At 49.1% G+C, this 24,168-nt stretch overlaps 1 long non-coding RNA gene across 6 annotated transcripts; it reads right to left on the bottom strand.

The window, feature by feature from the left end:
• Positions 1 to 798: 798 nt before the first annotated feature.
• LOC130880266 (uncharacterized) lies at positions 799 to 19,584 on the bottom strand. Of its 6 annotated transcripts, none has more exons than XR_009057603.1 (4): positions 8,042 to 19,584; positions 3,309 to 5,751; positions 2,665 to 2,855; positions 799 to 2,172 (listed from the first exon to the last, which is right to left on the bottom strand). It is a non-coding gene; the product is annotated as an uncharacterized LOC130880266 (long non-coding RNA). The 6 variants fall into 6 exon arrangements; XR_009057604.1 differs by having other exon boundaries at positions 2,665 to 3,389; positions 4,474 to 5,751; XR_009057600.1 differs by having other exon boundaries at positions 2,665 to 4,604; positions 4,675 to 5,751.
• Positions 19,585 to 24,168: the final 4,584 nt, after the last annotated feature.

Genomic DNA, 24,168 nt, shown 5'->3' with positions numbered 1-24,168 from the left:
GTCTTTATTTGTTTGTTCTAAGTTTCTCCTTCCACCAAGCCCTTGGCTACCTCAAGTCACTGAAATGGAGACAAGTCAGTGTCCTGGTGTGGGTCATGAGACAGTCACCAAAGAGTGGGACATCCACACAGTAAAGGTTGGGAGCCAGTTTCCTGCCATTTCACAGCGTCTTAACTGGGACAGCACCACCTGCTGGCTGCTCTCTCTGGCAGGCCAACTCTAGCCCAGGAGGGAGAGCAGGCAGGAGAAAGGCAGGAACTCAGGCTCCCCCTCTGCCAAGAGTACTTTGAAAATACTATAAATGAAATGAGATTGTGCACTAAGATAGAACTCTGCTGCCAAAGGGCACAGTTGGGCCACATCTGTGCTCACCTCATGGTAGGTGTTTCTAAAGACTCCATTTTATTCAGGAACTTCCTTGGCAGAACTCAGCACTTGACCCTATTGCCCTCCAAGCACTTTTAGGGAATAGGCTCCAGAATAAGACAAGCCTGGCCTCCATTGGCATTTCTTTATAGTCTGAGTCACCTTGAACAAATCACTTGACCTCTGAGCCTCTCAGGCTCACTTCTCTCATTTGCAAGAGAAGAGGTGTCTGGTCCGTGCACCCACAGGCTCACACACGCACAGGCTTGCACACTCACAGGTTCGCACACCCACAGGCTAGTGCTATGTCCATTGGAAGCACTGGAAGGCATGGACGTGGCACACCCTTGATCGGAGGGTAGCTTTGACCTCCTCACTGTCCTCATCACTGCTGCAGAGGGACAACCAGGAAGTCAAAGCAGTGATCCTGGGACTTCTGCTTTAAACAGTGCGTGTGGATGGGGAGGTTGGTTTGAAAGTCAAAAAATGTTCAATCGTATAATATAGATTGATGTTTGGAAAATTAAAAAAAACATTTTTATACACAGGAAAGAGTGAACTTTAATATATTCCTAATTAAAGTAAGGATCAGCTCTCCCACCTGCCTCAGGCATTGATGGGCAAGGGAAGAGGCATCTTTCTGCCACCCGTGCCACCATATGACAGATGAGTGATGGGGACAGCTCTTCCATGCTCACAACTTCGGGGCCAGCTCATCCACATCTCCATCAACAGGATGGCATGGTTCTATCAGGTTGCCCTGGCGAGGGTCGGGGTCGGCTCCTCCAAGTGCTGCAGCTGGTTGGTGTGAGACAGTGGTAGCTCTCTTGTTCTTATGATCTTGGGGCCAGCTCACCCACCTGCCTCGGGTGTTCATGGTGTGTGTGTCAGGAGACTTCTATGTATGAACTAAATGAAGATCAACCATTTCTCACCAGTCCCGTTATTCCTCGGTAGAGGCTTGTTGCACAATTTTCATTCAGAGTTCTTAGTGTCTCCCACTGAGACAGGAGAAGCATCAATCTTAGATAATTTTATTTGCTGATATTTATAGAAGAAACAATTGAACAAAGCAGAAAACCCACAGGTTGACAAAACAATTCTGATCCATGCATATGTCCCTTTCTATCCCCCTAACCATGTACTATGGAATCATAGAACTACAGAGACATGTGTGCAAAGGGTAGTGAGCCCAAAGCTATGTGGAGGAGGGGGTAACTGTTCACAGCCACATTGGAAACCATGTAAGTTTCCCATCATAAGCCAGATAGCAAGGCATCCTTGACTGTGGCCTGTTTTTTACCAGTGGCCATGACCACTATTTGCAGACACCAAATCTTAGAGGCACATTTGTTGCGATGAAGTCGATGAGCAGTGCAGTGTCCAATGAAAAGATGACAGTCCCTTCCATTAAGGGACTCTATCTAGTAGAGGCAGGAGGTACACAAATAGCTACAAATCCTTGCGAGCAGTGGGTAGGAAGCCTGGTTCCACTGTATTCCTCCTGAACTCCAGAAGGGAAGAGATTCTCCTTTCACTGGATGATCCCGATGATCCGATGATCCGCAGCTCTGGGGGTGGGGTCTGCTGAGCTGAGAGCTGCTCTACCCAGGTCTCTATGGAGACACCTCCGTCCTCAGTCATCCTCTTCCTGTGACCCTTGGGAGACGTCTTCTGGTGGAAGCTGAAGAGAAGAAGGATGGTAAGACCAACATGGAAAACCATGGTTGCTTTGAAAGTCATCTGTGAGGGGCACTTGGTGAAGAGATGGCGGAAAGAGTGAGTAGTGATGGCCATAGACTAATCCTAGAAGAAGGAAAACATAGGAGGAAAGGGGGGAGCATCAGAAGCCATCCTGAGGAGGGACCACACCCTTCCCTGGGTCCCCCTTCTTTAGGCCCCTTGTCTAACAGCAGAAGGAAGAACTCCCACTGTTCAGAAAAAAGCCTCCAGCACTAGCCCATGATTTCAGGAATCTTCCCTTCTTCTTATCAGCCACCCCCATATGTCGCCCAGTTTTGTCATGCTAGCACTGACGATGAGCCAAGGGACTCCTGGTCCCTATGACGGATACCTCAGACTGTCACCAGTATCTGCCAGTGATGGCCCCTAAGCCTCAAGGTACTCAGGCACCTGTGTCTGGTCAGCAGTCATGGGTCACAGGATGTTCGCGCTTAGGGGTCATCTAGCCTAAGCTCTCACATTGTAGGTGATGGGAATGAGCCCTGGGCACCCACTAAACATTTCCTGTCATGTTCATTTATTGTGGTTAGCTCAAAGAACAAAGGTGGTAGCTACCGAGACTCCAACATGTAGGAAGACCAAGGAAGACCCTGGGATAAGAAAGGCCTGTTCAGGATCACGTATCAACACGACTGTAGCTCAAAGCATAACTGAGGGTTCAGCTCAGGATCCTGGAGCTAACAGGGTCTTCTCACCAGTCAGAGGATGGAGATGTTTCCCTCACAGCTGGGCACACTCCCACAAACCTGTAGAGAAAATCCTCAGTAAGCTTTCACCTGAGATCTGGCAGGAGCCAGCTAAGCTCACGATGGAGAGCCTGCTTTGAGTGCAGGATACTATGTGAGTGTGTGAATTACTCCCCCACCACCACCCTAGCTCACTCTCTGAGCTATTGACTGAGCTCCTGGAAGGCCATCTTCCCTGCCTCCAGGAGGCGCTAAGGAGCAGCAAAGGTCTGTCCTCATGACCCCAGGGAAGGGCCAGCTCTGAGACAAGCTATGCCAGTACAGAGATGTCCATCTACCAAGCTGTCACTCAGCCCAGCAGCAACCTGCTTCCTGAGGGTCTGAACCTCCACAGCGACATCACTTAACTTCCCAGCCAGAACACACTGGACTCTGGCCCACCAGTTGAAGAGCATGGTACCATGCCAAGAGGCACGCTGGAAGACCTGATTTAGGTTCTTGGGGAAGAAAAACCTTGAGAGGGAGAAGAGGACTGTGTCCATTCTTGGGGTCTTCTTTCTCCAGGCTCATCTCCTCCTGGAACTTCAGACACACCTTTGAGAAGGACAGGTGATTTAGTTATTTTCCTGAAGGAAAAACTAAAACAAAAGAAAAATGATAACAGCCAAACATTAACTTAGCACCTATGCAATACCAAATACATTATGACTCTAAAATCATTTTAAACAATACATAATTGTGGTGATAATTTGTTTGTGATCTCACAAATAAAGCTTGCCTGAAGATCAGAGTATGGAGCTAGCCACTAGTTAGCCATAGAGGTCAGGCAATGGTGGCACACACCTTTAATACCAGCACTCGGGAGACAGAGGCAGGGATCTCTGTGAATTCAAGGCTACCCTGGACTACATGAGATTGATTCAGTCTCAAAGAGAAATACTACAGCCAGGTGGTGGTGGCTCACCCCTTTAATCCCAGTATTTGGGAGTCGCATGCCCTTAATCCCAGCACTATGGAGGTGGAGACAGGAAGGAATACACCTGGGCAGAGAGAGGAATCTAAGGCAGGCGGAGACAGCTCAAGGCATTCAGTCTGAGGATTCATGGAGAAAGGATCTTGACTCCTTCAGTCTGAGGATTCAGTAGAGTTAAAAGGTCTCTCTAGTGGCTGACTCCTTTTACTTCTCTGATCTGCCAGCATGTACCCCAATATCTGACTCTGGGTTTTTATTATTAAAACCAATTAGACTACACATAACCGTGTGCAGTTTAAGCTCCTGCAACCTCTGCCTTACAGATAAGGAAACTGAGGTTCTGGAAGTTTAGATGCTGTCCAAAGGCACACAACTAATAAATGGCCAAGCTGGGTTTGGGTAGTCTGGTTTCAGAGACTAGGGTCTTTCTGACATCTCATCCTTCCTTCTAGAACCCAGGCAACAAGACCTGTAAGAGGCTAACAAGAAAGTCCCCTTATTTTCACACTGCCACACATGAGTTATGACCTGATCCATCCATGCGATCCTGCAGACCCTCCGGGTTTCCCAGCCAGGCTCCTCCCCCACTGACATGTAAAGATGGCTTTGCTGTCTGGTGACCTTTGCCGTATATTGTCTTTTAGATTGTTTGTTTCCATTTAATTTAATCTAGAATCCCATTGCTATTGGGCGGGAGATACCGACCTCCATGCGGATGCAGAGATGAAGATTGAGGAGGCCAGGGTAGGGAGATGCTACCTCCCCAGCATCTCTTTGTCCAGGTACCGGCACCAACCTCCGACATCCAGATGAAGAAAGGCACCTGCGCTGGATACCTGGAATGACATCCGGACTTGCCTGATAGAGCTCCAGACAGGAGCAGGGGGAGGATTTATTTTTTTTTACCTTGCAAACAATTCCGTGGTGTCCAGGAATCAACAGCACTAGCACACGGTCGCCATCTGCTGAACATGAAGGGGAAGTTCAGTGAGACGACACGCTACCGACAGGGCTAACCAGGGGAGCCCAACTGCGCACACTGCCTGTTTCTATGGGCCTTCTGCTCCCATGGGGTCTACCTGTTTGCAGGCAGATGTCCACTAGCTTGGAAAAGCAGGGGAGAAACTTCTGGGTGATCGGAAAAGGACTTTTGAACATGCCAAGCCTAACCTTGATCGTGGAAGGATTTTTGTTGTTGTTGTCGAAAACTTAGATTGTTAGCCAGGCCTGTAATCCCAGCTCCTAGGGAGACTGAATCAGGAAGATTGCTAGTTCAAGACTGACTTGGGAGAGTTAGTAAAAGACTCTGTCTAAAAAATAAAAATTTATAAAAATGGAAAGAGCTGAAGACACAGCTCTGTGGCAGAGTTCATGTGCGGTGTCTTAGGTTATTCAGACCCCAACCATGAAAAAGGCTAATAAAAGTAAAGAGGAAAGAAAGGAAAAGAAAAGCAAAGGGGCTTCTTGGTTGCCTTGCACAGCGTGGAGGCCGAGACCTAAGTTGGATCGGCCCCGGGAGCTGTTTTTCTCACACTGAGGCCTTGCCCAGGTCCCATGACCCTACACTCATTTTCCATCCAGTGGATTATCGGGCCTCAAATTGAACTTTCCAATCCTCAGCTTCCGCTTGAAATAGAAGCAGAAGCAATAATGATGCAATTTAGTTAGTGGGTATTGTAGCTCTCCATTTATACACACAAACTGCACCCCCAATCCATTCCCAGGAAAGTTCCATGTCACGTGACAAGGAACCGGCAGAGCTGACATCCAAACCGGTAAAGTCCAGGGTAGCCTTTCACGGCCCCCAATTCAGAAGGCTCTGGGAACCCCAGCTCAGGCCGGCCGCTCGCAGTGGTTCTTCAGGCACGTGTTTTTCTCCATAACTTCCTGTCGTGTCCTCAGTCCTAGCCTCAGCCCCAGTCCCCTGTCGTTGAGAGGCGAGCAGAAGGAGTGAGGTCAGCCAGGAGCCAGGCAGTCATGAACCTGAAGGAAGGGGACAAAGTTGAGGATCACGTCACAAAGTTTGATCAGGACACTGACACTCATGGCTGGGAAGACTGACACCGAGCCACACTGTGAGAGCACCCCACTGTGTCCAAGATATCGCGCGCGCGCGCGCGCGCGCGCGCGTGTGTGTGTGTGTGTGTGTGTGTGTGTGTGTGTGAGTGAAACTGGAGACCACAACTAAGGACCCCTCAGGATATCGACAATGTATGATGTCCTGCTGGGCATCAAGGGATCAAGGGGCTGGGCTGAACTTAAGTTTGCACCTCCGTGCTTCCTATACACGAGGAGCTCAAAGTCTTCCTGAGGACGGAAGATGCACTCCAACCTCCAAGGTTGGTGCCAAGAGAACAGGAGTTGTTCTATAGGTCAGAGGCAGACTAAAGATGGACAAATACCAACAAAGGGGAGGAGATACAGCTTCAAGAATATGGCACCCAAAGGCGCTGAGCTCCTGAGGAGCTTTAGGTGGATGGAAATCCCTGACAGGGGACGCAGGTCCTCACCAGAATCAAGGGAAAGGGGGTGGTTCAGGAAGGGGCTGGAGGCTGCTTAAGGAACATGGCTTCTGCCATTTATTGATTTACTATTTCTTTATGATAAATGGCAATATTGTGTTGGTTCGCTCAATGGTTGTCCATATGAGCACCGTTTTGAGCACCAAATTACACTGGCAGAACACCTGCCTCCAGGGTCATAGAAGCCGAGGGTTTCTGAGGATTCTGTGCAAGAAGCTGGCATGGGTGAGAGGGTGAGTGGCCAAGGTTTAGAGTGGCAGCAGACAGAGTGGCTGGCTCTCCCAATAAAATGACAAGTTCTCTAGGGCACACTTCGTGTCCTGTGAGGTATCGGTGTGTCCCACCCGGTTCTAGCCACTCTACAGGGCCTGTCTTTATTTAAAGAGATTTGCTAAGTCACGGGTCCCGCCTTTAAACTTGGCCATTTGGGAGGGAGACAGAAATAAGTCACGGAACAGGAGAAAAACCAGAGCCCTGAGGTGGCTTCTCCACAGGTTCTGGAGGTGGCAGAAGGAGGTGCAACCACGGCCCTTCAGCCTCAGCCAAGTTGCCAGACTCCCACGAAGGTAGTGTAAGATCCTTTGGTATTTGGAGTGGGTCACTCTGCCATTTTGGCAGACAGTAAACAAAAAAGAAAGGAGTAGGTGGACCTGGCACCATCTGGATGATTCACTGGCTCCTTTAGAGACTATGGATAAGTAGTCAGAGCACCTGGCTCTGGATGGGGTAGGGGTACAAGCTCTACAGTCACAGCACCTCGCTTTGCATCCTGCCCCTGCTTCCTGACATCTGTAATGTGTTTGACCCCTCTGCAGCTTCGGTGCCTCCACAGGCACTGTGACAAGAACCTCTGAACCCAGCGCAGTTTATTTCTTGTGACTAGCACAAACTGTTACCACCTTTCATGAAAAGCTTTTTCTGGCACCCCAGGCCCTTGCCCAGGGGCAGGTGTTGCCCCTTCTATGTGTCCCCAACTTGTGCCTTTTACTGTTTCCCCTGACTCATAATTACTTAAATCAACTGATGTCCCTGCCTCAGTCCCCACTGGGAGCCTCCTGGGGTAGGTAGGTGCTGTTACTGTCACAGCAAAAGCTCCTTGTGAACCTGTGGAATAGTGGTTTCCAAAGATCCAAGGAAAGGCCCATTTGTGGGCTTAGAGAGCTGGGCAGAGGTTCGTAGCAGCAGGCAGAAATGGTAGTGGCTGTGTGGTCTGGAGCCATGGTGAATTCACATGTCTGTCTAGCCGCCAGACCGTAAGCCTGCTTCCGGTTAAGATGACTCACCAAGGTTGGTCACAGGGATAGAATGGTCACAGATGAAAAGGAAGACTTAGGCATTACGGTGACTCCTCCAGGGCCTTCTGACTTATCCCTTAGGTGCCCCCAAAAGGACCTACATCTATCAGAATACATGACCTGGAAAGAACAGCGGGCCCAAGTTGTAGGCAAGGGATCCTGCCAGTTCTAAGGGTCCCCCTGGGACTAAAACCACAGGGCCCACTGCTGCCTGGAGAAGCTGAGAGCAAGGAAGGTTCTTTAGTTCTCTGAGAGTGGCATAGAGACCAGAAGCCAGGAGTGTACCTGAATCCAGAGAAGCAGAGAGGGACAATGGCTGTCTGGATGGCAGTTCCACCACCCCCAGCCCTCCCTTAGCTGGCTCCAAAGCAAGCTCAGCCCCATCTCTTAACCTCAGAATGTCAGGTAGGCCGAGTGAACAAATGAACGTTCTCATTACCCAGCACGATCTCCTACCTCTGTTGTCTGAGGCCTGGACTTGTGTATTCCACAGCTTTCCAGGGTATGCCAAGGCAGCACCTGTAAATAGAAGCAGGGTTTGCATCTTGTCTAAACCCTTGCTGCCTGCACTTCCTGCCTCGGTCTGTGAGTCTATGACTCCCCTCCCCACCTCCCTGACATGGCCACTGGTTTCCAGACTTGCTTTGGAATGCTTTGTGGTAGCAAGGCATGCTATTGGCCACATTGGTCCTTGTGTTCACTCTCGGTTGCTCTATTTGAGATTTGCAGTCCATGGCAGTGGCTTCGAGATGTCAGGATTCAAGGGACAGGGTTAGAGATACGTGCATTAAGTAAGGGGTGGAGGCCAGGGCCACACAGGCGCAGAGGAGCCCCCTCTTCCGATTTCCTCTCATCTCATACTCTAAGGCTGGCTCTGATGGAGCATCCCTGGCTCCTTCCGCCTCCCACGGAACCCTCTGGTCCTTCACCATTTACTTACTCCTCCAGGGGCTGCTCTTGGCTCCTCAGTGAGCGCCACCAGGATTGCTGCTCCAGCTGTGAAGGCTGACAGGAGTCCGGCTGAAGCATCCTCTGGCCCCACCTCACCTGGAAGCGCTCTGACCCTGCGCTCTGGTCTGCTGGTGAGTCCTATCCCCTCACATGCTCTCAGGCATGCACACATACACATACATTCACACACCCACACGCATTCACACACTCACATGCATTCACACACGCAGGCCCACAGATGTGAGCCTGTTTCACCTTGACTGGAGGTCAGAGAGTTGGAGCTTAGTTTTGCTCTTTCAAAGCTGTTGACGTCAGGTGTGGTTGCTTGATGTTTTGGACATCAAGATGGCCCATAGAGGTGGATCTGCTCCACCCTGACCAAAGGTCAGAGAATTCAAGCTTATTCCTGTGCTCCTTCTTTTAAAATAGGAGGATTTGACATTGGAAGTGGCTGCCTACAGGATACTCGGTTTAGAGTGTGTTCACTGCATATTCCTGCCCCCAAATGCTTTACTCAGGAAATAATAGCTTGACGTCTCAAGTACTGGAGCAAGTAACTGTTCTGGTTGTCCTTTATGTCATGGTAAAGCTGTCTTTTGCCTTCTTCCCCCACTTCTGTATAGGGGCATTAAAGTATATGAAAATTAAACACAGGCGAATTCAATATTCAATATTCACCGAGTTGCCCTCCCGGTACTATCCCATGTCTCTGTATTTCCTTCACACCCCTATTCCTCCTACCTAATGTCCCTAATCCACACACCCTACCCTGGAATATAAGAACCCATCACGGCTAAACGGCAGCAAAAGTCACCCCAAAGCCATCTGTGTCGATTCTGACCATTCACCCTGCTTTTCTTACAGTCAAAGAGAATAAGAGACACCAGAGGAACAGGGGATAGGGGTCAGGAGGATCTCAGGTAGATAGCACCACAGGAGGCGGACAGTCTTCTACCGTCCCGGTGTGGACTGTCTCAGAACACCGTCTCTTGCAAAGGTGCTCTTACCATGTAGGCATGAACTCAAGACTGACCTGGGCTACATGGCAAGACCTTGTCTCAAAATATAATAAAATATAAATAAATAAACCATCAAAATAAAATCATTGGCACTACCTAGAAGCTGTGTGCATGGGCCTCCCCAGCGCCCTGTAGCCTGTCTGCCCCAGCATAACTCCTGCTTCCTGTCCCAGGGTTGAGTGTGTTTCCTCCCTGCCCCTTTCTCACAGAGATGAAGGATCAGGCCTCTGTCTGTCTCAACCTGCTGAATCCTTATCTCTCCTTCAGTTGCATGTGTAGCAATGACCTGCAGGAAAGCTGCGGTCACCACCAGACCTCCTCTTCTTGCCACTACTCCTCCCTCTCTGATAAAGCCTCTTCCATTGAGATCAAAGTAAGAGTTTTCTAACCCTTGGGATACAGAATAGACAGACCTTGGCAGTCTTTTAAGGGAACAAGGCACCCTAGGGAAATGGTCCCCAATCCCATGCAAATAGGAGGATGTCTCTGTCCCCACCACCACCACCACCAAATCCATCATTGTCATAGAAGAGCACCCTTGGTGATTTTCATTAGATCTTAGAAATGACTGTGCTAGCAGTGAAGACACTCAGTCAATGTTGTGTCCCCAGCTCTTATTGGCCACCATGCTGGTGTTGCCTGGGGAGACTCATGACAGACCTTTCTTAGGAACAACACTATACACACACACTCAGCTCCTATCGATTCTGTGTTTTCTTCAGTCTCAAAATTAGTCAAGGCTGTGCCTCCTACATTCTGTAGGCTGCCTCTCTGGTCACAGCAGAGTTTCTCAGGCACAGACACTGTCTTGGCAACCTCAGGGAAATCTGCACGTTCTATCTTTCTTACAGAATCTAGTTGATCCAGCTGTTTCATCATCATCTTTGTAAGCTGCCTCAACATTTTTATAGAATGACTTGCTGGAGGCTGTAGAATTAAGCACAGGTGTGTATGAGCATGACTTATTCAAAATGGAACCATGAAATGGGTTGAGCCATGTTGGAGGGAGTGAGCCACTTGTTGGTTTTCAGCTGCTCAGCCCCGAAATAATCACACAGAAACTGTATTATTTAAATGCTTGGCCCATTAGCTCTAGCTTCTTATTAGCTAACTCTTACATATTAATTTAACCTATTTCTATTAATCTGTGAATCACCACATGGCAGTGGCTTACCAGTGAAGTTTTAGCATGTCTGATTCCAGCGGCTCCATGGCTTCTCCCTGACTCCGCCCTTCTTTCTCCCAGCATTCAGCCTAGCTTTCCCTGCCTACCTAAGTTCTGCCTTGCTATAGGTCCAAAGCAGTTTCTTTATTCATTAACCAATAAAACCAAGACATTGACAGAAGGATCTCTCACATCAGAGCCAGGTCAGGTTCAGGCACCCGCCCTGCCCTGCAGGCCTCTGAGGTATGTTGTCTTGGGAGTGGTCAATGAGCAATGGTTCTGTTTCAAAGCCAAACTGAAACTGTGTGTGTGTAAGGGGGGGGGGAGGTCTCTGCTCTAGGCCGTTCTTTCCCATCCCAAAGAAGTTACTTATGAATAGAATCTTCCAGAAGACAAGAGAGCACATGGGCACGTGCTTCCCTCAAACACCATGCATCTCTGCATCCCTGGCTTCAACTTTCCCCACACCCATGCCCATGCCCACACTCATCTCTGTTTTCCTTTGTTCTTCTTACCCTTAAAACTCAACAGCTATAGTCAGAGAAAGACTGAGGCAGGAGCCAAGGCTGAAGCATCTCTATGAAAAGGTGAACAAGGAAAGCCTCCAGAGAGGCAGTGGGGGGATGGGAAGGTGGCATAAGATGTGCCCACTTGAGCCCTGCCTTTAGCTGACCAAGCAAGCTTCCTTCAGAACCCTGGTGGCCTCTACACTGCACTCATCACAGAGATTTGGGTAAGCTTTCCCATTAATTGGGGGAAAGCAGTTTCATGTTGTGTGGGTGGAAGCTGGCAGAGGGAGTCTTGCCCAGTCTCATATTTCTTGCGGTGATGGACATCAAACCCAAGGCCCTGTGTTTGTCCAGCAAGCTCTGCAGCTGAACCTTAGCCCCAAGCTTGTTTATTGGTTTTCCTCTAGAAAGCTTCCAGCATTTGGCTCCTGGTGGGGGCAGGGTGGGATTGTGGTATCTGGCAGAGAAGAGAGAGCTAATTGTAAAAGCCACTCACTCGCAGGTGCCTCCGAGGGCATTCCTGCCAGCCTCGTGGCTGCCATAATGAGTTTCTGAGCATTGTGGGTTATTCCTAACAAGGATAACTAAATCATTCATTTCATTACCGACAGGGCTTGGCAGATAATTGTGCAAGAGGCAATTATCATCATGCACATTCCAGGAAGGCGTGTGACCAGCTGATCCTCAACAGACATGCAGAAGGAAAGAGGAGACAGGACTGAAAGCACCCTGGCCTTATGCCTGAGATGAGCTAGGCTTCCAGGCTCGTGGTTTTAGGCAAGGAAGGGAGGGAGGGGGGGAGAAAAAGGGAGGGGCTCAGGAGGGAGAGGAGGGGAAAGGAACTAGGCAGGGAGGGGGGAAAAGAGAATCAGAAAGGAAGGGGTAGAGAGAAAGAAAGGAAGGAAAAAACACAATAAGAGGAAGTCAGGGGACTAGGAATGGAGGGAGGGGAAGAAGAAAGGAAATCCGGGGAGAAAGGGGGAAGAGAATGAAAGAGAGAGACAGGGAGAAAGAAGAGAGAAGGAGAGAGGCACTGAGAAAGAAAAGAGCTGAAAGCGGGACAAGAGAGGGAGAGGGATAGAGGGAAGGGGGAAGGAGAAAAACGCGATTGAGTGGAACTGGGGGGAGCCAGAGAGAGATGAGGTTTGCACCCGACACAGGGTCTTCCTGACGTTTCCTTCCTGATTGGTGTCTCTGTTTAGTCTGCTTAGCCTCACTCCTATCTCCGCCTCCCTGCAGACCTGAGTGCCACAGGCCTGCCATATTAACTTCCTAAAACATTAATTCTGTCTCCTTAGCCTCCTGACTGAGAAATCCTCCCGACTTGATGGTATCCTTGATCTCCAGCCTTCAAATGCAGCTCTCGCCAGTGCCCAACTCCCCCCAGTGAGCCAACAGATGGCAGGACAAACAAAATGCGTGTATGCCTCGGAATACTACTCAGCCATGCAAAGGAATGAAGTACTGATACATGCCACAGCGTGGATGATCCTTGAATATTACTGTAAATAAAATAAGCCAGCCATAGGAGGCCACACATTATAGGATTCCCTGCTAAAAGAAGAAGGTCTGATTTTATCTCTCATCAGAGAGACATAAAATTGGCCAGTGGTCACCCCAAGAAAGGGAAAAGAAGAAGGGAGAAGATGGGCAAGGCTATAAATAGGGATGAGGTTCTTTGGAGAATGATGTGGACATTCCAGAAGGAGGGGTGATGGCCACATTACTTTGTGGCTGCACTAACAGCCACTGGGTTATACTCTCATGGGATGTCAATATAAATAAAAATCCTCCCATGATTTATGGTATAGTGTAAGGTAGGAGTCCCTAAAGGCTGGACCTATGGAGTCAGACACTGTCCATCCAGTGCCTGGCTTATCAGTATTGCCATAGGAATGAAACAAAACAGATGCCATTGGGATTTAATACCACGCCCTCTCCAGGGTCCTTCCACATCTCCAGCACTGTGTGGGGCTAAAATCCCATACAAAACTGTCCACTTGTTACCTTTTCTGAAAATTCAGTATGTTACACATAAGATCACAATCCATGCTTTGGAGGCATGTGTATACATAGCAAGCCTATGAGCTTGTGTCTATGAGGGGCATGAAGCAAAAAGGATAAACCTATGCATAAGTAAAATAAGACATGGGCAATTTAACAGTCTGGGGAGTCTGATTAACCCAGACTTCTACCCGATAAATAAAAGCAAAATCAATAAAACTGATGCCTTAGAATAATACATTATTATTATTATTCCCATACATCATTACGTTGTGGGATATTAGTAAACTGTGTGAAGCTACATCGCTGTGATTGGTTTAATAAAGAAATGAATGGCCAATAGCCCATTTTTACCTCCTGCCTTCTTCAGATCTCTAAAGGTACCAGGCCCACATGTGGTGCATAGATTTGCAGCCCAAACCCCCATACATATAGAATAATAAAATAATTAAAAACAAAATAAATAATGATAATACTTAACTAACACTGGACATTAAATTTGTTTTGTTGTTATTATCATTGTTATTACCATTAATTTTTGGCTTGCTTTTAAGAGACAAGCAACCTGACAACCATCCCCAGCACTCACCATCACGGACCCCACTGCCAATGTTCCTGCTGTGGCTTTTCCGCCACTGCTAGCTTGGAGGACAAGAGAGAAGAAAGGTGAATGGTGATGTGTGGGGTGCAGACAGTCATCCCAGCAGGGATGAAGTAATGGATTATGGCGAGGGGATATCAGCTTGCAAGCTGGAGTGGGGACAGCCAGTTCCTAAAGCCTGCACCCCGGGACAAGAATGACTTTGCTCATCTCTTGCTTTGTTATTCTCTGGAACATCAGGTTATGGGAGCTGGGATGGTCAGCTTTGTCAACTTGACATAGCTTGGAGTCACCTGGGATGACAGTCTCAGGGAGGGGTTGTCTGGCAGACCTGTGGACTGGTCTGTGGGGAGTTGTCTCACTTGTTCAGAGATGTGAGAAGATGGAGTGCAGCGCCATTCCCAAGGCAGGAAGATGGGCCTAAACTGTGTAAGAGTGTGTGAAAAAAATCATGCTAAACCAAGTAAACAAACAAGTGAGTACATTCGTTCATTTCTCTCTGCTCTTGTCTGCGGATATGGTGTGACTCTGCTCTTATCTGTGGATATGGTGTGACTCCACTCTTGTCTGTAGATATGGTGTGACTTAGCTCTCGTCTGCAGATATGGTGTGACTCTGCTCTCGTCTGTAGATATGGTGTGACTCTGCTCTTGTCTGTGGATATGGTGTGACTCTGCTCTTGTCTGTGAATATGGTGTGATTCCACTCTTGTCTGTAGATATGGTGTGACTCAGCTCTCGTCTGCAGATATGGTGTGACTCTGCTCTCATCTGTGGATATGGTGTGACTCTGCTCTCGTCTTTGGATATGGTGTGACTCTGCTCTTGTCTGTGGATATGGTGTGACTCTGCTCTCGTCTGTGGATATGGTGTGACTCTGCTCGCATCTGCGAATATGGTGTGGCTCTGCTCTCATCTGCGGATATGGTGTGACTCTGCTCTAGTCTGCGGATATGGTGTGACTAGCTGTTTTAAGCTCTTGTCATTGCAGCCTATCCATAGTTATGGGCTATAACCTGTACTTATGAAGTTACAAAAAAATCCCCTTTCCCCCAAAGTTTCTTTTGTCAGAGTACTCATCACAGCAACAGAAATAAAACCAGGAAAAAATCACTAGAATTTCCTAGTTGAAAATCATCTCTGGGCAGCACAGCCCAACAAAACATATCCTGGGGATGTAGCCACACCTCTTTCTGAGGGGCTTCTCACATCAGCACAGGAACTGGCTATTGGCACACTTCCCAGGATTCCTGCTTTTCTGAGGCTTCCTCCAACAGTGACCCCTGGTTGAGTTAGACGTGCGACCTTCCTTGACCAATGTGACATAACCAGAATGCCATAAGGATATCCATACTGCAGGTGCAGTCCTCTGTTAACCTCATGGGGTTTGCGCAGTCTTAAGTCACCACGTGGAAGTTTCAAGGACGCAGGTGGAGCCACCATCAGAGAGAAGTGCCTGACCAGTCTGTGGCTGGTTCCAGAGGACCAGACATAAAAGGGAAGATACCACTGTGGACATCCTAGCTCCAGAAATAATCAGATTAAACAGAAAATCAGCCCCATCCATTACCATAAAACCTCAGAATCCAAGGGGAAACGTGACAATATTGTCTTCTTAAGTCTTGCAATGTGGGGTTGGTCCACAGTCACAGATGATAGAGATATAGTGTAAGGCTGGATCTGAGCAACATGTGTCAAGTTCATTATTAGGATTTTATTTCCTTTCTTTGTGCAATGAAAGGAGTGTCTTTGAGCCACCTTTCCAAAGTCAGCCCATTAGCTTGGCTGGAATAGAGCCGCACATGGCAAGAGAAAGCCCCAGGGGCTGCATGCTCCAGTTCACTTGCAACTCATGAGTTCTGGGAGCATGGCTTGAGGGATTTCAATGACATGCCCAAGGTCACAAGACTGCTAGGTGGAGGAAGCAGGCACCAACTGTCTATCTCACTGTCTTCCAGGTCTGTTTCTACAGCGGGATCTGACTATTGACACCACTTCAACACGGAATGTATATGGAGCCAGGAATCCAACCTTGGCTAATGGCAGGAGCTTCTTGCATCTTCGAGGGGGAAAGGCAAAATTTAGGAGCCCTGCTCGTGCCCCAGAAAATACCACACTGGCCTGAATGCCAACTCCAGGCGTACTCAGGCTTGTCTGTGTGACTTTAGGGGAAAACAAAAGGAAAATTTTAGTTCTCCAGATTTTGTGAGGTCCATTTTTCAAGTGTCCAATATGACACTTTGATGTGTGTGTATATTGTGAAATGACTGGTACATTAAGCAATTCACATCTCTGTCACTCAGTTTGTGTGTCACAAAAACATTCAGAATGTCTTAGGAAAATAAAGGTTCATGTTAGCGTCATCTCCCGTGATCACCATGCTCTCTCCACCGGGGCTCTCCATCCATCCTGCCTGAAGCTTAGAAGCTACCCACAGCCTCTCACCATCCTGCTTCCCATTCTCTATACCTGAGGACAACTTTAGGTGCTCAACGTAAACAAAAACACACAGACACACATGTGCACATGCCCGTGCACACACACACACACACACACACAAGTGCACACGCCCACACACATGCACACACACGAGCACACATGCAGGCACACAATACACCCGGGGGCAACCAACTTGGTTTCCTTAACACAAAGTTTTTGAAGTCTACATGGGGTACAGAATACATTAGTATTTCCTTTCCCTTCCAGGTTAAAAATGTTCTATTGTTTGTATGTGCATATGTGCACATGCATGCATACACACACACACACACACACACACACACACACATCTTTATCCATCTATGTGTAATAGACTTGCTGACTCCAGGTCTTGGCCATACTTCACAGAGCTAGAATGAACACAGAGAGCAAGTGTTTCTTTGATCTTCTGACTTCATTTCCTTTAGATAAAGACGTGAAGCCAAGGTGGGATAACGTACGTGGTAGTCGACATGTTTTTCTTTTTAGGAAACAAAATACTCTGTGTTGCCCTTCGTGATTATATCTACATTGCCACCAACAGTGCGCGGCAGCTGCTTCCCACATCCTCATCAATGCCCGCTAACTCTTGTCGACCGCAGGCAATTCTAATGGACATGCTGGGTAACTCACCACGATTTGGGCTATCTGTGTTCACTGATTGGTGAATGTACTCACCCTTCACATACCTCTCACTCATGTTCATGTCTTCTCGAGAAAGACCTCTTTTAGACCATTTGCCCATTTTCAGTCAGGCATTGTGTTTACTTAAAGTTAAGTGTCCTGTGTCCCTTTCCTGTTGCAGACATTAGCCCCTAGCAACTTGGGACTAGGAATCTTTTCTCTTGCTTTGCAATCTGTCTCTTCGCTCTGTTGCTTGTTTTGTGACTATCTGGAAGTGTCTTAGTCTGATGCAATGTGTGTGTCTCTTTCACTTGTTGCCCATGTTTCAGGACAACAACCTAGATGAAGGTCAAAAAATTTCCTGTTTTCTTCTATTAGGCTGACACTTTCAATGTTTATGCCGAAGTCCTTATCCATTTTGAGTTTATTTCTGCACACAATATTGGGATCCAGTTTCCCTCCCCGGCACGTGAAGTTGCCAGCACTGTTTATTGTAAACACCTCCTTTCAACCTATGTGGCTCCTTAAGAGTGAGAATTTCACACAAAGACCTTACTCTTTGTATACAGCCGCCTCTTTAGTAAACTCCTGGGACCTGAGACAGGGAAGCTGCCTGCTTCTCAGCTCTTTGGGAGGGGCTTTTGTGTGTACAGTCGCCCAACTTCACATTTCAGTGAAGTTCAAAGTCACAGCCACAAGGCTGCCAAGCCTGGAAAGGAAGCAGCAGCCGTTGTTCCCAACCTTGCCACTAGGGGGCAGATACTTCCCATATTTTCAAGGAAGCACCAACCACTCTGCCAGCCTGGCTGCAAAGGCACCTTGGGCATGAGGCTGAGCCGAATGTTAACTGGCTCTGCCAAGATCCATCCAACCCAGGGATTGCCACAGAGGTACTACATGGAGAAAAAAAGCACAAAGTAGACATCTTGGGTCCTTACTGTAGGTGCACAGGGCAAGCTGAAGTGATCCTTACTTGTTCTGTTGCTGAGAACGAGAATCCCCTAACCAAAGCATTGAGACCCTTTCCGTGTTTTGATTCCAAGCAACAGCACAAAAATGCAGAGGTAGCAGTGAGTGAGCTACACCTTGCTGCTCCCTAGTGAAGGAGGCATGATAGCCAACCAGGAAGCTGCTAAGAGGTGGAGTGGTCCTACATGCTAAGTGGAAGCAGAAGGCCCTCACTGTGTGTCCTGAAGTGTGTAGAGTCCTGGCCGTGCCCACGAGCCGTCCCGGGTGCCTGTGCCCTTGGCTCATGTTCAGGCATCTTAGGGTAGGCAGTAAGCACCATCATGGCACATTTTTAGGTGCAGGGACTGGGAGTAAGAGTGGCTAGTTAACCAGGTGACAGTCACTCAGCCAAAATATGACCAGGCTGGGATTCCAACACAGGCGGTGTGGCTTCTGCCAACCATGAGAGCAGGGATTTATGAAGGAGTGAAGCCTGGGCGTTAGAAATGCCAGTTGAACCCCGGGAGAAGTTGCCACAAACAAACACGACTGACTGCCAAACATGTCTCATCTCCTTTTGCATTCTCAGACAGTCTATAAATGCGGGTGGCCTGACCCTCGCTGGGTCCTGAGCACATTCAGGCTCTGCACTCATTGGCTTGTACAGAAGAAGTCACCATCATCCATCTTCCCTGGACGTAGGGGTGAAGCGGTACGCTGCCACCCAGGTCCTGAGTCTCATACTGTCACGCAAATCCTGTGTCTCATTATCTCAGTAAGAGGTTACACCAGTTATCACCCAGTCCTGTTCTCTGGGATCTACACACTTCTAACCTCTGATACTTCTCTTTGGAAGTCACCTCCTTTCTCCCAGGTCCCAGTGATGCAATCCCAGATGCTCCACTGTCCAGAAGTGACAAGGTTGGGTGGAAAGAAACTAGACGGTGGCCCTAAAGTCCTCCTCAAAGGTCTGGTAGAGCCGACTCAGACCTTACAGGACAAGCCCTGGGCTATTCTCATTTTCTCTGCTTTATTCTCCAGTCCCTACCTCATTGGGATTCCTAGCCGTGGAAGTAGGCAGGGCTCAGCAGAGGCCAATGACAGGGACCACAGTGAATAGCTCAGGTGAGTGCAAGCAGCCAGGCTCTCATGAAAGTAAAGGCGGCCCAGAAGTCAGATGTCCTGAGGATAGAGGGCCATGCCAGACACATTTCTTCCACTTAGTAGCTGAGAGGTGGTTTCATGGTTAGGCTAAGGTCATTGACACAATCTCTCACAGACCTTAGGGCCTTGCCTTCTTAGTCACTGCCTCTAGTGCCAGTAGCAGGTTTGTGTTCCCAGATGATACAGTGGTCACGAGTACCTTGTTATATGGTTAGGGGCCACTGCTGGCAAGGCCGTTTTCTAGCAGAACCATTTCCTCTGCAGCAACAAGGGATAGGCCTTTCCCCCTGAGTGACCAGCACCCCACTTCTCAGTCCGCAGTGCCCATTCTGACCTGAGCATGGACCGGCAGAGCTGTTTGCGCTGCAGCGACTTCAGGGAAGGCTTTGCAAGCTGATGCGCCTTCCTACTCTAAGGCACTGGAAGCTTCTATAATGGTTTTTTTCCTTGAAATAGTGAGAAGGCCATAGAATGGTTTTTGAGATCAGACAGGAAGGGGGGCAGGCAGTAAGTCTGTGTGCCATCTCCAGGGGTCAGATGAATGGCAGGGTGCAAGTGCTTGTCCCTCCCTGAGACATGGGCCCTACACTGGGGGTAAACATGTTTAGAAAGAGTGGGGTCCAGCACAGGCATTCAGTGCATGCTTCCTTCTGGGGGAAGGAAACAGAGGTGTGCTTGCTCCTTTCTCAAAAGTTGCTCTCAGAAGCCTCTGACATGCAACCCTGTTTGGCTGCACTGTGACAACCTATGGTACTCCTCTCCCCTCTGCAAGGAATCCCGGACAGGGGTGGCTGCAGCCGTGCTGCAGGGAGAGGAGAAGAGAACACCCATGAGCAAGGTCCCCAGAGTCTACTGTGGTTCTTGGCTGACGTAGCGGTCCATTTGCTCAGAGGGTCTGGCCGTCAGCCGGGGATGGATTTTCTCACAGAGTAGAGGGGGTGTGCTAACTCCTCAAGGGTTTTTCAGAGCGTGAATTCAGTGCCCAATTACAAAACTGGGCTCCAAGTGACTTCTAAGGGGGGGCGGTAGGGGAAGGGGGAACACCTAGGCACAAGTGACAAGAATTCTCATTCTATGTACCTCAGCATTCCAAGACACCCTCATGACTCCCTTTATTTCAAAGTAGAGTGGAGGGCAAAGGTCACCAGCCCCTACCAGAGAGGGGAGGATGCTGAGAAGATGTGGGATCTTCAAAGGACTCAGGTGAGTGCTCCTCCCATAATGCCCCTCCCCCCAGGAAAGCTGTGTTTTGAAGAAATGATGCTGCAGAGAGGTGCTGCTTGCCAACCCAGGGATGGCGTGTTGGGAATTTGGTGTCCAGGACTGCAGGCTTAGGAAGTACTGGAGCACTGTTAAGAGGTGGGGCCCTAGGAGCTAGAGAGATGGCTCTGTGGAAAGTGTTTGTGAGCAAGCGTGAAGACCCAAGTTCAAATCCCCAGCATCCAAAGAAATGCTGGGTGGTAATCCCAGCACGCTGGGGGCAGACAGAGGATGGGAGTGAGGAGTGGGGGGGGGATTGGAGGTCCCTGGAGTTAAGTGTGTAGCTTGACTAATTGTATTGGTAAGCTCTGGGGTCAATGAGAAGCCCCACCTTTACAAGTCAGGTGGAAAGCCAACAAGGAAGACACTTAGTGTCCTTCTCTGACCTTCACACACATGCAGAATATATACACATTCACCCACATACGTGTAAAGATGTATGCGCAAACACCACACATGCATACATGTAAAATGGGGCTGCTTCTAGCAGGTCTTCGGGTCGATGCGGTGCGCCTCCCTTAGAGACTCTGAGATGCTCCCCATGAGTCTCCAGTGGGAAGATTGTTACGAAAGCCCAGCTCTATCTCATTCTGGCTGAGGTGTGATCCTCCCTCCCACACGCACTCCTGCCATCTGCCATTCGTCCTTCAGCGCAGCCGGTGTCATGCTTTTTGAATTTCGAAAGCCCTAAAACTGGGAGTCAAATGAACCTCTTTTCTTTATAAAGTTAGCCTTCCTCGGATACTTCATTATAGCCACAAGAAGCCGACAAAGGCACGCAGGATGGAGCCTATTTCCCTGGCCAGGGTTGACCTGGGATGCCTGGAGGTTGGGAGAGACAGACCATCCTACCATTGCCTCGCTCAATGCTTGAGAGGGAGAGGGCCTGGATATACCCCTGACTGTCCTTAGAGTCAGAGCCAGCCTGACCTTTGGGATCTGGGAAGTAAAAAACCTGAAAGTTCTGAGTCTCTGGTTCTCGGTGAGATCCAAGCGAGCCATGTCTCCTGTGAACCTCACTGGTGGCATCAGGCAATGCCCGTGGATGGCCTCTGTGGCAATTCTATGACAATTCGGCAGGTAGACCACCCGCAAACACCCCACCCAAGATGAGCCACTGTGGAAGGTAGCGTTGTCTGTAAACAAGCACACAAGGCCAGGTTTTGAGGAATGACAAACCCCCTGAATGATGAAAAGCGAAGTGTTCCCCACCCTCATGACTCGTGGGCTCTCTCTAGAACCAACCTGTCCTCTTCTTCCTGTGTCAGTCGCAGCATCTTGTTTTCTAGAAGCCGTATGCAGGAGAAGACCCACCCAGGTGCCTCCTGTCTGACCATGGGTGCCTGCACAGGGCAGCTGTCAGGTCTGCACTCACGCAGCCACCCAGCGACCCAGCAGCGACCAGAATGTAGGCCTGGTCCCTTAGGGCAGAGGATTCTGACCCACAGCTCCTCTGCATTTCTCTGTCTGTGTTTACCTCTTAATCTCAGTTAAAACGGTCTTGCCTCGGACTTCTCCAAACCCATGGAAGGACAAATATAAGAGGAGGCAAGAAATGAATTAACATTTTTTACATAGAAATTTTGAGTTTTCACCCAATCAAATGCTCCCAAGTTAGAAATTGTGTCATCCTTATGCCCCGTGCGACAGCGAAAAGTGTGCCCTGGAGCCAGAGTGGACGCCTGCCAGGCCATCTGTTGGGTCTTCCCTACATCACACATAGGCCACGTACCTGTCACCTCACACTCGGGGAGGCCACCTCATCCAAATCTGTGATGGTTATAGGGAAGGAAGGTCTCTGTTTCCAGGCCATGCTGTAAGACCTCTTGACAAACAGGTTCTGTGACTGGGGCCCAGAGAAGTGAAGACACTTGTCTAAAGTCACAGAGGTAGTCTCTCCCTCTAGGACCAGGATGCAGCTCTCCACTGTCCACTGAAGCCGTGAGCACACTCCAATGTCTCAATCATTTTCATAGGTGCAGCTTGACCTCTGGGGGAGGTCACAGAACAAACGTGATGGCCACTGTAACTAAGAAAGTCAAATCAGAATGAAGCAAGCTTAAGAAGAGTAGGGTACAGTTGAATGGAATGGAGCTCAGAGAAGAGACTAAATCTGAAGGTAGTCAGGATACATGCTTTTCCTCCCAGATGCTGTTTTATGTGCAAGTGCATGTGGACACACGCACATGTACGCTGAGACCCAAGATCGCTTTCTTAGCATGGGTTGGTTCCACAGAAAACAGAAGAGTTCAAGTTTAGCCTGCAGGTGAGGTACATGGGACACACACACAGGCATATAGGCCGTAGATCCTGGCACTGTTCTTTGGGGCAGTTAGCTTGAATCTTACAGAACTTTGGTCTCCACAGCCTTCTCAAGGGAGAATATTGAGGGCCCTAATCTCAGAAGTGTGCAAGAACATTAGCTGGGGAACTTCATGTGAACCGGTGAAAATGCCATCGGACACAAAGGCAATGGCAACTATTAAATGCACATAGGATGTTACAGATATGTGTTCATGTATAAAGTCAATGATACTCTGTGTGTGTGTGTGTGCGTGAATCCATATACAAGAACCCCAAATTCAAGCTGTCAGCCCTAATAGGAATGTGTGTAAGAAGCAAGTGTCATCCGTCTTGGCCCACTGTCCCCAAACCCTGCCTTTCAATACTGCACACAGGAGTGTTCCCTGGACTCTGCCAGGCATGAGTGTGTTCAGAGAGTGACCACCTTTGCCAGAGAAGGAGCAGTTTGAGGCCACTTGACATAAAGGAGCACAAACGGACGAGGGTTGAAGAACCCCCAAGAAATGCCTGCCTCCTTAACTGCCCGGAAGTTCTCGGGTCAAGCCTCCCTGTCTCACTCCTTGTCCCAGATGACCTGTATAGACCAGGGGCACTGGCCGCCTTGGCAGGATGGAGCTGAAGGGCACAGGGTGATGCTGCCGTCACTGCAGCTGCGTGGTGGTGTTTACTTGTTTTCCGTGCCCCGCCCCCAGGCGGGAGAGGGGAAGGAGAAGGATGTGAAGTCTCAGGATTTTTGCAACCAGGGATGTGAGTGGGTTTTATATTTAGCGGATGACTCACCTCCAAGCACATTAGTCACCGCCTCCCAGCTCCCATCCTGCAGGCATGGTGCTGGGGATCTCAGTGGGGTGAGAGTAGATGAGAGAGCGGGAGAAAGAGCTTGAGCACTATGGGGAGGGCGACACTGGGAGACAGGTATGAGAGAGAGAGAGGTGTGTGCATGGGGGGGGGCTTCAAATCAAAAGGTGTCTTAGAAGAGTTTCTAGCCCAGCAGAAAAATTCTGGGACAAGAGACTGCCTCAGTCTCATTACAAAAATCAAGTCATGAAAGGGAGAGTGGAGAGCCCAGGACAGAAGAGACAAAAGCCATGGGACTCACCCACACCTTTGCCCTTCTCATGGTTCTTGGGTGGAGGTGTGAGCTGCTCACCAGCCTGAGTCGCAACAAGGGACTGTCTAAGGCTGTGACAGGGGCCAGAGTATATTACCACGGTGCCTCCAGGAGAGCCCTGATGGAGGCAGAAGGCAACGGTTGATCCTGGACTCCCAACATCAGAAGAGTTTGCAAAGTTTATGAGCAACAAGGACTGGAGTCCCACCTGCCCCCACTCCCATCCCCTGACTTCCTCTGCCTAAGTCAAGAACTTGCCCTCAACAGGGCCCACACATTCTCTTGTGGATTCGGGCACAGAGTCCAAGCGTGCAGCTGGAATAGGACTCTGCGCCCCTCGACAGATGATAGAATGTGAGACTCAGGCAAACATGGACGCTTCTTTCTGCCTCAGTTTACCATTTGAAAGCTGAGGTGCCCACTTAGAAAGGACTGTTTGATGTCAT

Source organism: Chionomys nivalis, chromosome 1 (assembly GCF_950005125.1).
Source record: "Chionomys nivalis chromosome 1, mChiNiv1.1, whole genome shotgun sequence".
In the NCBI taxonomy this organism is placed as follows: Eukaryota; Metazoa; Chordata; class Mammalia; order Rodentia; family Cricetidae; genus Chionomys; species Chionomys nivalis.
The sequence above is the reverse complement of the archived record's forward strand: the minus strand, read 5'-3'. Positions and strand labels throughout refer to the sequence as shown.